A 16,082-nucleotide genomic window follows, 5' to 3' on the forward strand; every position below is an offset into this window, starting at 1 on the left:
TTAGAATTTTAGTCGATTTTGCATGAAAATTATATATTTTAGTATGTTTACTTTATAAAATTATTGATAAAATATTTTTAAATTATTAATGAATTTTAAATATTTTAAAATTTAAGTGATTTTCAATTATATAAAAATATTTTAATGTATGTAGTATTTTAATTAAATAGCAATTCCTAAATTTTCCTCAATATTAAAATCTTAACCTATTCAATTCTAATATCTTTCAATTATAGCCACTCCAATTCAAATCTTATTTCAATAGTAACCACCCTTTTCTTTCAATTCTAGCGAATTTCTATTGCAATTTTGGCCAATTCAAAACTCATTAAATAATTTCAGCTTTAATCTCATCCATTCATTTAATTCATTAAATCCAAGATCGAATCTTAGCCCTACATCTTAATTGATTCAAGGGTCTAGATTACCCCCCATCTCTACATCTAAAACTCCTAAAAACCTAGAATATTAATTCATTCTTCCCCTCTCTAAAAAACAGATCGCAACCCCTCCCTTTTCTGTCTTCTTTCGTCGCCTCTTCCTTTTCCAGCGACAGACAACGGCTCCGGCGAGACTCTCCACCACGTGCAGGTGGCAGCTGCCTCTCTCTTCCTCTCTTCCTCCCGTTCCTCCTCCCCTATACTGCTTCTCCCTTTTTGTCTCTCCCAGGCGAGCTCCAGCAGAAGCATACGACGACCAGCAACACACTACCGGTAGCAACAGCAGTAGCTAGAAACGTGCAGGAGCCTTCTCTCCCTCTCCCTCTCTCCTTTTCCTCCCTTCTGTCCCTCCGCCTCTTTCTCTCTCTCGTTCTTTTCTCCCTTTCCCTTTTTCTTATCCTTTTCTTTTCTTCTTATTTTTTTTGCAGAGACAGCCGAACCAGCAGTCCTGCGCAGTAGAAGCAGCAGCGAGAACAGCACAGCGACAGCAACAATTTCCAGCAAAGTTCGAGACGGATCTCAACAGATCCTTCCGGGTACATTCACTTTAAATTATTATCTCGCTTTTTAGCATTTTTATTCTTCTCTTTTACCTGCTGTTTGATTTCAATTTTCATGGAAATTTCATGTATGTGTATGTGAAAATCGATATGCATCTTGCTTAAAGTATGTTAATCTTCTGAAGTTTGTTCATTATTGTTAGTTTAAGTATCATTCAGGCTGACATCAATTTGAATATCTTGTTAAAACTTCATTGCTCTCCTGAAATGTGTTCATATGATTAGATGTTAACTTGCTTTCAGTTCTATTATCGTTGAAGCTTTCATGGACCTTCATCAAAAGTTTTCTTTTACTGATCTTAGACATAAATTTCCTTTGTATTGTTTGATTTGATGCCTTCATTGATGATAATATTTGTTAAATGATTACGCGATAATTTGTCAAGTTTTATTGATAAGTGATTTTGTTAAGTGTGGTAGCCTTGGCATAATTTTACCGTTATTGCTTGAATATTTCTTTGCTCCCCTTGATTTTAGTATCTATTGTTAATGAACCCCTTTTCCCATAAATAAATTGGTAGATTATTACTCGGTGTGTATTTGGTAATGATTTGATTAATTTAGGAATAAAATAAAAAAATATATATGAATAGTCAAATTAGTTCACCAAGTTGGCTATTCTTTATTTAAAGGAAAATAATATTACTCTTCTTAATCTTATTTTACTTGTTTATATTTCGTAATGAAATATTACTATAGTTCTGATTTTGGCTCTTTTGAAAAAAGGAAAATTATATTAATTGGTCTCTTCTTCCATTAATATTGACTTGATCTATTATTACTTGTTTATTTATGGCAACTTTAATTGTTTTCTTTTCATATTTAGTTGCTCATATATTTGGTAATAATAAGTTAATAATTATTTTCTGATTTGACTCCCCTTCTGAATAAAGAAAATAATTTTAATTGGTTTCTTTTTCCTTATTTAAAAAATTGATAGATCTCTTACCTGTTTTTATGTTTGGTAAAAAAATTTAAAATATGACTTTTGGCTTTTCATTATTTAAGGAAAAATATATTGCTCTTCCTTATTTGTTATTACTTGCTTATAAAAATAATTAAAATAATTTGGCTGATTTGAATCTCCTTTTGAGTAAGGAAATACTATATTTATTTAATTTCTTAAAATATTCTTTTCCTTATGTGTTCTCCCCCTCTTTGCTATATAAATAAGACCCCTTGCCTTCATTATTTCACACTCTCACAACTTGATATTCATTCACTTTCATCACAAGTGCTCACATTACTCTTCACTCACACTCTCTCATTGCTCACTCACTCTCATGCTTAGGCTCATACTTGAACACTTTAACAATTAGAAAAAGGTTCTCTACTCTTAGTAGATAGAAAGATTCCTGCATACTTTGAGATTTTTTTTGTTGTGTTGCTGCCGTGAATTGAAAATCTTACTAAAACTTTTCATTACCGATAAACTTTTCTGCGTAATTGGTTAGCTCTCTTTATTAGTTTAAATTTGATTTTTGCATAATTCTAAATATTTGTGTGTTGGAAATCGAAACAACAAGGAAGCAACCAAGTTAGTTTCATCATCCTTTTATGTGTGATAATATAACTATGATTATTCTTTATCTCTATTTGTGTGTTATTTACATATATATGAGAGTAATTGGTTATTATGATCATTTGATGTTACGGTTATTGTTTCCATCGTATATGTGTTACATCCTTTCTAACATGTTTGAACTTAGATTTCAAGAGTCGCATATAAGAAAATTTCGGACGAAGCGATTTATTTTAATGTGTATACTTTGTTCATATTTTGTAATATTTGTAAAACTCACGTACTATATATATAAAATATATTGGGGATCGGCTAAGGGGAGGGGGAATTATGTGCTAATCTATCTTTTATCTTGCAAACTTTTTCGTGTAAGAAAACATGCCTCTACGTGTTGTTTTGACTTTTCGATCGCCCAGAAATCATGTTAATAGGAATCACCAATTGATCTCTAGCACGCTAACTTATTTTGATAGGAATACAAACCTTAACTGTAAATCTGCCCCTTTTTTGCTAATATGAATTTTTATTAATAAATTTCAACATGTTCACTTAGAAATCATGCCTAAAGGATCTAACTAATAAGATTGTTCATTAAAGTCATTCTCTAATAATTTTCAGCATTTTTAAAACAAGATAATCTGTCAATATTTTCAGCTCTATTTAAAAGAACAAATTTCTGCATACATATTATTTTGTGTTTCTTCCTAAAATTTTTATACTAATTTCCCTAGAAAAATATGCAAAAAAATAATAATAATAATATTTTTCTGCATCAGAAATAACCTCTTTTGCATCTAAAATTTGCTACTTACTAATTTCTGCCTAAATTTTTTTTCAACATTAACAATCAATCTGCAAATCCATCAATGTTCTAAAAACAATTTTCTGCATTATAGGAAATTTTTCACTTATTAAAATATTTTCCGCATTAGTAATAAATCTATTGTTGTCCTTAAAATAATTTTCTGCCTTAAGCAAATAAAGTCTATTGTTCTAAATAATATTTTCTGTCTTAATAATTAAATCGACTACTATTTTAAAATATATATGCATGTGGATCACTTCTTTGCTACTTGGAATCAAAAGATAAAAATCTTATCTATTAATTTCTACTCACTTTAAATCAGTTGAATACTAAAATTTGTATTCATGTCATAATTTTTGTCCTCTCATAATTAAATTTTTTGTTATTATAACTTTGTATGTTCGTATGCCACATACTTTAGCATGAAGACCTTTCACAATTATGTGTTGTTTGCAAGCATGTCTAATTAAAATGTAGAAGCCAAATTGAAATTTATCATGCTAAAATGATCGTCTTGTTTGTCTTGTTTGTTTGACTTGGTGTCTAGGAGGGCCTTATATTTTATTTTGTCTAAACCAAGCCTACTAAGAGTCCAATGCCTCTTGAACATTAAGTTGGGACGAATAGGCACCTTCTAGGTACGAAATGCATGCGGTGGCGGGGTAGGTGTAGTTGACCCTATGGAGATGATGACATTGACTCAGGTTTGAAAAGACAAACCTTGGTTTTTCCTATCCTATACGGGAAGCGTATCAAAAAATTAAAAAAAAAAAGTCGAGTGATGATCCAAAAAGTCTCTTTTGAGTCTCCCTTTCCTTTTACCCCTTTATTTGTTTGATAATTATATTTATATGGGGTAGCTTAAAATAAAATAGTAAATTTTGGGTGCTTATTTATTTGTCTAGTTTATATCCTCTCGCTTACTTTTTATGAATTACTTAGTATATATATTTTATTGTTATCACTTAGACTCGCATGCTTAAATATATAATCAAAGTAACAATATGAGTTACTTGTTCAACATGTAGTTATATCACATAATCTCGTATGTTAAATTAAATAAAAATGATCTTAATTGTTTAATATTTCTATCACCTAGTCTTGCATGTTTAAATTAGTAAAATAATAAAACAGTTTTAATTGTTTAATATTTGTTGTCATTTAGTGAGTATGACTAATTAATCAACTAAATAATGAAGTTATCTTATTTGCTACCTGTAACCCCCACATAAATTGCATGAGATACAGTCGGGACACACATTTGGGGACTTCGAGGGATGCCTAACATCTTTCTCTCGAGGTAATTTGAACCCTTACCCATTTCTCTGGTTCGTTGACCTTAGCTAGACTTAGTTAGGTTAGATATGTGCCCTGACGCGCCTTAATTCGTTAGGTGACGACTCTTCAAAACCCAAATCACAAAAGAATTGTTAGGTCGCGATAAAATCCGTTTTGATGAAAAATGGGGCGGCACAGCTGAGTCGCCATTCTGTCGCGCCCCATTTTTCATCAAAACGGGTATTATTGGGACCTAACAACTCCTTTGGAATTTGAATTTTGAAGAGTCGCCACCTAACGAATTAAGGCGCGTTAGGACTCCTATCTATCCTAACTAAGTCTAGCTAAGGTTAACGAACCAAAGAAACGGGTAAGGGTTCAAATTACCTCGAGGGGTAGGTGTTACACATTTCTCGAGGTCCACAAATGTGTGTCCCAACCGTATCTCATGCAATTTATATGGGGGTTACAGGTAGCAAATAAGGTCACTTCATTATTTAGTTAATTAATTAGTCATGCTCACTATATGATAACAAAATTTAAATAATAAAAACTATTTTATTATATTATTAATTTAAACATGCAAGGCTAGGTGATAGAAATATTAAACAATTAAGATTATTTTTATTTAATTTAACATGCGAGACTATGTGATATAACTTCAAGTTGAACAGGTAGCTTGTATTGTTATTTTAATTATATATTTAAGAATGAGAGTCTAAGTGATAGCAATAAAATATATATACTAAGTAATTAATAAAGACATAAGCGAGAGGATAGAAACTAGACAAATAGGTAAGCACCCAAATTTATTATTTTATTTTAAGTTGCCCCAAATAAATATAATTATCAAACAAATAAAGGGATAAAAGGGAAGGGAGACTCAAAAGAGACTTTTTGGATCAGCACTCGACTTTTTTTTAATTTTTCGATAGGCTTCCGTATAGGGACAACAAAACCAAGGTTTGTCTTTTCAAGCCTAAGTCGATGACATCATCTCCATAGGGCCAAGTACCCCTACCCCACCACCGCATGCATTTCGTACCTAGAAGGTGCCTATTCGTCCCAACTTAATGTCCAAGAGGCATTGGACTCTTATTAGGCTGGGTTTAGACAAAATAAAATATAACGACCTCCTAGACACCAAGTCAAACAAACAAGACGGTCATTTTAGCATGATAAGTTTTAATTTGACCTCTAAATTTTAATTAGACATGCTTGCAAACAATACATAGGTCTTCATGTTAAAGTGTGTGACATACGAACATATAAAGTTATAATAACAAAAAATTAAATTATGAGAGGACAAAATTATGACATGGATACAAATTCTAGTATTCAACTGATTTAAAGTGAGCATAAATTAATAAAAGATTTTTATCTTTTGATTTCAAGTAGCAAAGAAGTGATCCCACATGCGCATATATTTTAAATAGTAGACAATTTAATTATTAAAATAGAAAATATTATTTAGAACAATAGACTTTATTTGTTTAAGGCAGAAAATTATTTTAAGGACAACAATAGATTTATTACTAATGCAGAAAATATTTTCATAAGTGACAAATTTATTATCAATGCAGAAAAATATTTTTAGAACATTGATGGATTTGCAGATTTGTTATTAATGTTAAAAAAATCTTTAGGCAGAAATTAATTAGTAGCAAATTTTAGATGCAAAAGAGGTTATTTATGATGCAGAAAAATATTAATTATTATTTTTTTGCAGATTTTTCTAGGCAAACTAGTATAACAATTTTAGGAAGAAACACAAAAAAATAATGTATGCAGAAATTTATTTTTTTACATAGAGCTGAAAATATTGGCAGATTATCTTGTTTTCATACATGCTGAAAAAATTATTAGAGAGTGACTTTAATGAACAATCTTATTAATTAGATCCTATAGGCATGGTTTCTAAGTGAACATGTTGAAATTTATTAATAAAAATTCATATTAGCAAAAAAGGGGCAGACTGACATTTAAGGTTTAAATAAGTTAGCGTGCTAGAGATCAATTGGTGATTCCTATTAACATGATTTCTAGGCGATTGAAAAGACATAACGACATATAGAAGCATGTTTTCTGACACGAAAAAATTTGCAAGATAAAAGATAGATTAACATATAATTCCCCCTCCCTTTAGTCGATCCCCAATATATTTCATATATATAGTTAGTGAGTTTTATAAATATTACAAAATATGAACAAGTATACACATTAAAATAAATCGTTTCGTCCGAAATTTTCTTCTAGTCGACTCTTGAACTCAAAGTTCAAACCTGTTAGAAAGGATGTAACACATATACGATGAAAACAATAATCGTAACATCAAATGTTCATAATAACCAATTACTCTCATATATATGTAAATAACATACAAACAGAGATAAAGAATAATCATAATTATATTATCACACGTAAAAGGATGATGAAACTAACTTGGTTGCTTCCTTGTTGTTTCGATTTCCAACACACAAATATTTAGAATTATGCAAAAATTAAATTTAAACCAATAAAAAGGGCTAACCAATTACGCAAAAAAGTTTATCGGCAATGAAGAGTTTTAGTAAATTTTCAATTCACGACAGCAACACAACAAAAAAAATCTTAAAGTATGCAAGAATCTTTCTTTCTACTAAGAGTAGAGAACCTTTTTCTAATTGTCAAAGTGTTAAAGTATGAGCCTAAGCATGAGGGTGAGTGAGCAATGAGAGAGTGTGAGTGAAGAGTAATGTGAGCACTTGTGATGAAAGTGAGTGAATATCAAGATGTGAGAGTGTGAAATAATGAAGGCAGGGGGTCTTATTTATATAGCAAAGAGGGGAGAACACATAAGGAAAAAATATTTTAAGGAATTAAATAAATATAGTATTTCCTTACTCCAAAGGAGATTCAAATCAGCCAAATTATTTTAATTATTTTTATAAGCAAGTAAGAACAAATAAGGAAGAACAATATATTTTTCCTTAAATAATGAAGAGCCAAAAATCAGATTTTAAATTTTTTTTATCAAACATAGAAACAAGTAAGAGATGTGTCAATTTTTTAAATAAGGAAAAAGGAATCAATTAAAATTATTTTCTTTATTCAGAAGGGAAGTCAAATCAGAAAATAATTATTAACTTATTATTACCAAATATATGAGCAACTAAATATGACAAGGAAACAATTAAAATTGCCATAAATAAACAAGTAATAATTAATCAAGTCAAATATTAATGAAAGAAGAGACCAATTATAATTTTCCTTTTTTTAAAAGAGCCAAAATTAGAACTATAGTAATATTTCATTACCAAATATAAACAAGTAAAATAAGATTAAGAAGAGTAATATTATTTTCCTTTAAATAAAGAAGAACCAACTTGGTGAACTAATTTGACTATTAATATATATATTTTTTTTAATTCCTAAATTAATTAAATCATTACCAAATACACACCGAGTAATAATCTATCAGTTTATTTATGGAAAAAAAGGGTTCATTAACAATAGATACTAAAATCAAGGGAAGCAAAGAAATATTCAAGAAATAACGGTAAAATTATCCCAAGGCTACCACACTTAACAAAATCACTTATCAATAAAACTTGACAAATTATCTCGTAATCAGTTAACAAATATTATCATCAATGAAGGCACCAAATCGAACAATACAAAGGATGTCTAAGATTAGTAAGAGAAAACTTTTGATGACGATCCATGAAAGCTTCAACAATAATAGAATTCAAAGCAAGTTAACATCTAATCATATGAACACATTCCGGGAGAGCAATGAAGTTTTAACAAGATATTCAAATTGATGTCAGACTGAATAATACTTAAACTAATAATAATGAATAAACTTCAGAAAATTAACATACTTTAAGCAAGATGTACATCGATTTTCACATAAATATACATGAATTTTTCATGAAAATTGAAATCAAACTGTAGGCAAAAGAGAAGAATAAAAATACTAAAAGGCGAGATAATAATTTAAAGAGAATGTACCCGGACGGATCTGTTGAGATCCGTCTCGTAATTTGCTGGAAATTGTTTGCTGCCGCTGTGCTGTTCTTGCTGCTGCTTCTGTTGTCTCTGAAAAAAAATGAAAAGGAGAAGAAGAAGGGGAAGGGAGAAAATAACGAGAGAGAGGCGGAGAGACAGAACAGAGGCTGCTGGTTCGGCTGTCTCTACAAAAAAAATAAGAAGAAAATAAAAGTAGAAGAAGAAGGGGAAGGGAGAAAAGAACGAGAGAGAGAGAGGCGGAGAGACAGAAGTGAGGAGAAGGAGAGAGGGGAGAGGGAGAGGAGGCACCTGCAGGTTGCTGGGTACTGCTGTTGCTACCGGTAGTCTGCTGCTGGTCGTAGGGTGCTTCTGCTGGAGATCGCCGGGGAGAGAGAAAAAGGGAGAAGAAGGAGAGGGGAGGAGGAACGGGAGAAAGAGAGGAAGAGAGGGGTATCTGCCACCAGCACGTGGTGGGGAGTCTCGCCGGAGCCGTTGTCTGTCGCCGAAAAAGGAAGAGGCGACAGGAGAAGAGAAAAAAGGGAGGGTAGAAGAGCTGTTAACACTTCTCGTACCTATTATAATAAATAAATAAATAAAACAACGGTTAAAATATATGTGCAACGTTTAGTTTTAAGTTGTTTCCTCTATAAAAAAATATATGTTATTTTCTAATATAAATGCATAAAATGTAAAACTAACATGCAAATTAATTAGCATAAATATATTAGATAAAGAAAAAAAGAAATAATTTCATAAACCTTCTTCGAATTTAGCTTTTCTGAAATGATTTTAATTTGAATTTATAGTAATTACCTCTTAAAATTTATGATATTACACTTACTTTTCTTATTTTATTTTTATTATAACACTTCTTTTAACTTATTAAATATAAATTATTATTCCTCAATTATATGTTAAGACTTATTTGAACTTCAAGAGAAACTCAATAACCCAGTTAAAAGAATCTTCTAAGTAGCATTATGTATGGGATGTAAGTATCACATCATTTTATTTATGTTTAGCTTCTATATATATATATATATATATATATATATATCCCTTTAGTGGTTGTGTACTTCGCTATAAAATAAGTAGATACTCAAAGAAAAAAAATCACACTTTTGAGAGGAGCTAATATCCTAAAAGGTTATTTAACTATTAGAATTGATGTAACAAAGTTAGTAAATTTGTTTTATATCAATAAAATCACTTAATTTAAGATTTTTATCTTCAAAAATCACCCAATCAAATTTTATCATTAAAAAAATTGACATAATAAAATAAATTATTTTTGTATGTATTGAAACATAAACCCGCAAATAAATAAGTTTAAAAGAAAAAACCATTTACACTTTCTTCTTGGAGAAAAATTACTTGGATTACAAAGATATCGTGCTTTTTTTCTTTGGGATTTTGTTATGTGCTCTCAGAAAATTTACAGTTTATTTTGAGCAATTCTAATGTATGAATTTAGATTTTCAATTTAATTTCATGTCTTCATTTCTTTTATAAGTTGTTGTTGAGCTTCTTTGTTTTGTCAGTTGTTTAATTTATTCACCAAAAAGAGATCCTTGAAAAATTGTTTCAGATTATTCATGTTATTTTCCTTCGATAATGAATTTCTTATTAGAGTTCTTACGAAGTATGAAGGTTTATTTGCCTAAATATTAGTATGAAAAGAAAAAAATATAACAGTCAACACATTTTATATTAGTATTAAAAGAAAAAAATATAACAGTCAACACATTTTATGATATATATATATATTCTAAAATGAAATCTATGGCTCCAACTTTTACCAACAATTCTTCGGATATGACTAAATTCTTATTCAAAAAGTAAAACTGTAAGGTTATTAATACTTAATATCTTATATAAATTTAGTTGTCCATTTATGTGAAACCATTGTTTAAAAAGATTTTAACATGAACAATATTAAAGAATCTTTTTTTTATGAGATCTTTTTTGTGGAAATAGAGAAAGAAAGCGAGAATAGGTGTAATGGATTTTCTTTAATTTTATTTATTTATGCATTTTATGCTTCAATACATACCAAAGTAATTTATTTTATCAAAATAGATTTTCTTTTAATGATAAAAATTTGGTTGAGTGATTTTGAAAAATAAAAATCTAAAGTTTGAGAGATTTTTTTGATACAAAACAAAGTTTAATGACTTTGCTACATCAATTCTAATAGTTCAGTGACCTTTTAGGATATTAACTCCTTTTGAGAGAGATTAGACAATACAAAAAAGCAAAATTAAAAAAATACTCATACACAAGAATAAACATCCTGCTTAAGAGATGTTATCTTTCTATATTTTAAAAGTATAGAATTAAATGTTAAAAAAGATCAATATTATTCCTACTTAATATTTAGCAATCAAAGATGAAAGTGTAACAAATTTTATTGGCAAAATTTGATAATAAATATATTGATGAATATATGTATGTTAAAATATAAGGCAAACCAAAGAAAAAAAAAGGACTAATATATATTAGTTGAAAGTTGCAATTTTTCACCCTTAAGTCGATAACATGACCGCAGTAATTCGATTCTTTGGCAAGTTTTTATCTTTGAATATTTCCTATCTTTTTTCCTTTCCACTCTCTGTCTCACCCATCAACTTTTCAACATATGTAACGTTTGGCAACATTTACTTCTTTTCTTGACATCTTTCTTTCTTCCTCTCTTAAAACTTAATTTGACAACGTTTTACTTCATTTTTTTCACCAACATGTATCTTGCTTTAATAAAAAAAAAGAACAAATCAACAATCTAAAGAAAAAGAAAAATTTCCTCCTCCATGTAATTCAAATTAGTCTCTAATAAAATAAATAAATTAATTATTCTCTACTAATTGTCCAGAAAGAAATATCTCTTGTAGACTTCAGTAGATATTTCCGTTGTTTTTGTGGTTCTTGGTCGATGGCTAATCAGAAGCATGCAGGGAAAATTAGATGACATGCTATAGTTGAGCTTCTTACTATTATTTATACCATAATTGGACATAAATGAAATTAATAGCATGTCGTTTGGACTTCCTCTGGAAAGGGTGAAGGAGTGTATCAATTCACAGTTACATTTTCTTAATAAAAACTGTAGGAGTTGTTAAAGATTTTATTTAAATTAATATATTAAAAATATAAAACAGTTACTTCATATTGGAAGTGTGAAGGGCTCTGTCGATTGACAATTACTTTTTTTTCTTTAATGATCGTATGGGATGTTAAAGATTTGAACCAAAATAAAGTAAATATAATTGAAAAACTTAGAGGGAAAAAAAAAAGAACAAAAAAAATAGTAAATGTGATTCCTGGCCTATGAAGGGTTATTGTCCGCGCTTTGTGTGGTTATAAGAAATATTTAAATATATTTTTAAATAATTAATCACTATTTGATATATGTTTTAATAAGCAATATAATAAAAGAGAGAAATACAAATTAAAATACAATTTTGATATTACTTATTTTAAAAAATTGCTAAAATGAAATTTTCATACTGATAAAATATTTGAAAATTTAAACATTGATATGAAAAGCTTCAGTTAATTAACAATCTAATTATCATATTTTCATATTAAATTTAATGATTCTTATAGCAACATTATTGGTTTAATATAATATGTTGAATCTACTAGATCATAAATTACATGATTTTTTTTATAAATGAAACAATAATAATAATAATAATAATAATAATAATAATAATAATAATAAAGGAAAGAAAGAAAGAAAGAAAGAAAGATACATTTTTGGTAAATCATGGTGGGAAAGAAATACTTGTATTATATTCTAACATAGTTATGCATGAAATTTAAAAATCAAAGATATATGTTTTTTTCGATCAAACACCGACACCCGTTTAATGTAATTTGTGCCTCATAAAATTCATTAATATTAATTTTTTTTGTAGTTTAACTCTCATTCTTGTAGAAAGATTGCGAGAAGAGAGAATTATTAAATTGTGATAGTGCAACATTACGATTGAAGTTAAATACATAACGTAAAATGAGATATAACAGATAAGTCATGAATGCAGTGTCTTATTAATCTTCAATTCCAAATAAATTAGATGACAAATTTTAAAACTTAGATCTGTAATTTTAACATGATTCATGGATTTGATTTTATCCAAAAATAAAAACCAAAAAATCTTAAATTATGATAATTTAACACCTATTCTTTAATAATTGCATCTAGCTTCCTAGGTATTTTAATAAAATATTTTATAATGTACATAAATAAATAAAGAATATATATACACACACCTCAGATCATCTTTATTGTGTCAATCAAATAAATATAAATCCTAAAATAACAAATCAATTCAAAATTCAAAATCTTTATTCATTTTTGTTTCAGCGAAGAAATTTTCCAGTGGGATTTTCAAAACTTTTGATTAGAATGTAATGAATATTTTGATTTTTAACATTCTCAATGAAGAAATAATGAAGATCGTAGCTTTTGAGTTCTTCAAATTCGACGTAAATGTCCATGATTATCGATCAAGACCTAGGTTTCTTTGTCAAATTCCTTGAAATTTTTATGTTTGTGTTGGTGATTTCTTACCGTTGTTAGATGCAGATTTCAAATATGAAGCCAATTGAAAGTTGTTATTTTATAATTAGCTTGTACAAAATTAGTTATGTTTATTTGGCATAACTTCAATTTTCGAATGAAAGATCTGATAACAAAATGTATGCAACACATATTCTTGTGATTTAATCATTGTTTTTTCATTCATGAATCTGTATATTGACCGATAAGTCATGCGACATTACTGATTAGAACTTGATACATTAAAACTTTGAAGTATATGCATGGCTTTGTAGATATGTGAGTTACTATTAGTATAAAGTATCAATTACATATGAATTTCTGTTTTGATTATTGAATTTGTATATGCATATATAAATCATGATGCATAACTGATTTTAACCTGATTTAGTTCTACTTTGATTTATATGTAATGGAGTTTTATAGATGTGAGTTAGTGTGGTGTTACAATAATGGTTCAAATACATGTGAATTTCTTCTTTTTTTTTTAATATATCAGTATATGAAATTTTAATCGATATCTGAAGGTAAGTATTAATTTATAAATTATCATGTAGCTAGAGGCTAGTTATTATTAGGTTGTTGTTTATCTTAAATTGAGTTAATTTATATGTGATGTATCTCTATGTTTCAGATGTGTGTAGGTTGTTTTCATCCTCTAAATTTATTTATTAAGTGTATAAAGGTGGACGAAGTTACATTATTTGACTTGAGAGAAAAATATGTAACTCTATATTCCAGCATGATGAGATACCTTGTGCGCACGCAATTGCTATTTTGAAGAGCAAATCCATCACATGCATACATATCCCCGCCCCTGATTACTACAAATCAGCTGCATCGGCAACTACGAATGAAGTTTCAATGATTCTAATGTCGATAAAGACGATTATTCAATACCAAAATTTGTTTTGGATGAAATTATCTTGCAACGTAGGTACAAAAAGATGAGGAGAAAGATCCCTGGGGTAGATTCATTTGATTATATTGACAATTTTAAAAAGTGGATCATACCATCATCATAGTATGATGGTTGTTGGTCAAGCGGGCCGGTATTCTAAGCGGAAATTCAATTTTGGGTAAGGAAAAACTTGTTATTTTAACTCTTGAGATTAGGAATTCCTATATAAATTAAGTGACACAACAAAAGCTTTGTGTATTCTTCTAGTAAGTGAGTTTTTTGGAGTTCCATTAGTGACTGGTAGATTGGCTTAGGCCATGAAGGTGGTGGGAAGCGGATTATCTTTGCTATATGTAATTATATTAAACAAAGACTTCTGCATCCCATACATATTTGGGCTATGACTGTACTATCAAGCATACATAGGCTTCTCTGGTAAGAAATGGGTCAATTCAAATAGGTTCATTGCTCTGGCCCAGAATACGATTAATCCAGCATAGGCTACATGAGCCCCTAGTAGTTTATCGGATAAATTGAGTTGTCGATCATTCCCGGCCCACCTTTGACAAATTGGATAACTTAGAACTATGTTTGTCCCGCATATCACTAGGAAGATCGGGATCTTTACAAAGGGCTTTATAAAGCTTTCATCTCTATTCATATTTAGTCTAGCCGCGAGCGTTCTACGTTTGTGATCTCGTATATTTCGCTTTTCCGACATCTTACTGAGTTTCCCCCCTGAATGACCAAGGAAAAGGAGAAATACATAGAATGAAAAGATAAGCACAAACAAAAATATTTTTGTGTGCGTTCTGAACAAGAATGTCATAAACGAAGAACTTGTACTTTCTTTTCGAAAGAAGATTGAAGAACTCTGTTTTAGAACTATTGTTATGTTTCAGATAAATTATTGAGATTACCTTTTTTTAATTTTTTCTTTTTCCACTTTTACCTTGATAAAACATTACAATTCCAATACAATTTTAAGCTTGCGTTCATTTTTGTAACACTTTGTGTTTCATACACCTTTTTAAAATAATGTATCATTAGCTATTTAATAATAATGTACCAGAGATTGTGTTTGTGGAGCTGGTGCCACTCAATATGATTCTGATACATTTTTATATAATGTTCATGATCTAGTTAAAAAATGATGTATTTGATATGATAGGGCTGTGAAAAATGTAGTATGTAAAAAAGGGTATCTATAAATGTATCACAATAAGTAAGAATTAATTTATCAATAAGATATATGAATCAAGAACTAGCTACAACTAATTATTTAATATATCAACATGAATGAATAAACAACTAACTAGAGTTAAGTCATCAAGTAAATACATAATTGAATCAACAATCAAGTTATAAAATAAACTGCTTTGGTTAGATGTCAAAATGTATCAACAATCAGCAACTAACTAAAACTAATGAGAAGAAATAATATGTGGCTTTTGCATTAATGAACCTAATACTTAGTTTTACTCAAATTTTGTATCAATTTATGTATAACAAATGTATACCATAAATAACAACTAAAAATAGTAATAGTTAAAATCAAAATAAATAACTTTTGAGATAAGCACTCTAAAACATGAGTATGGGTATCTTAAAACAATAACAACAAAAATATTTAAAACTAGAGTTAATGTATCTAAAACATAATAACACTATAAAAAAGTGTCCAACAACCGATAGATAATGTCTATTTAATATTAACCAAATTGTCTTGAGTTGGTGTTGTTAATTGACTATTAGACTTTGGTGGATCCTCTTCAGTACCGTATTTCCATAATAAGATTGCATATCATGCCGGAAGGTAAATTTACCTATGTATCAATCTTTACTTGAACTTTGCCTGACTATTTGATTTTATGATTTTAGATATTTATATTATTGTTTGGTAACAAAAGTTAATATAATGTATCATAAAGTTGAAATGAAGGCATAATAAAATAGATATAGTAGAAATTTGAACCTTTTATATAAAAGGGTGTTTACCAACATGTTCTCTCCCCCTCTCCCCCC

At 29.0% G+C, this 16,082-nt stretch overlaps 1 long non-coding RNA gene across 1 annotated transcript; it reads right to left on the bottom strand.

Moving 5' to 3' along the window:
• Window positions 1–6,704: 6,704 nt before the first annotated feature.
• Window positions 6,705–9,155, bottom strand: LOC114077286. Its single transcript, XR_003578419.1, has 2 exons — window positions 8,905–9,155; window positions 6,705–8,685 (listed from the first exon to the last, which is right to left on the bottom strand). It is a non-coding gene; the product is annotated as an uncharacterized LOC114077286 (long non-coding RNA).
• Between the last annotated feature and the right edge of the window lie 6,927 nt (window positions 9,156–16,082).

Source organism: Solanum pennellii, chromosome 5 (genome assembly GCF_001406875.1).
Source record: "Solanum pennellii chromosome 5, SPENNV200".
NCBI lineage: Eukaryota > Viridiplantae > Streptophyta > Magnoliopsida > Solanales > Solanaceae > Solanum > Solanum pennellii.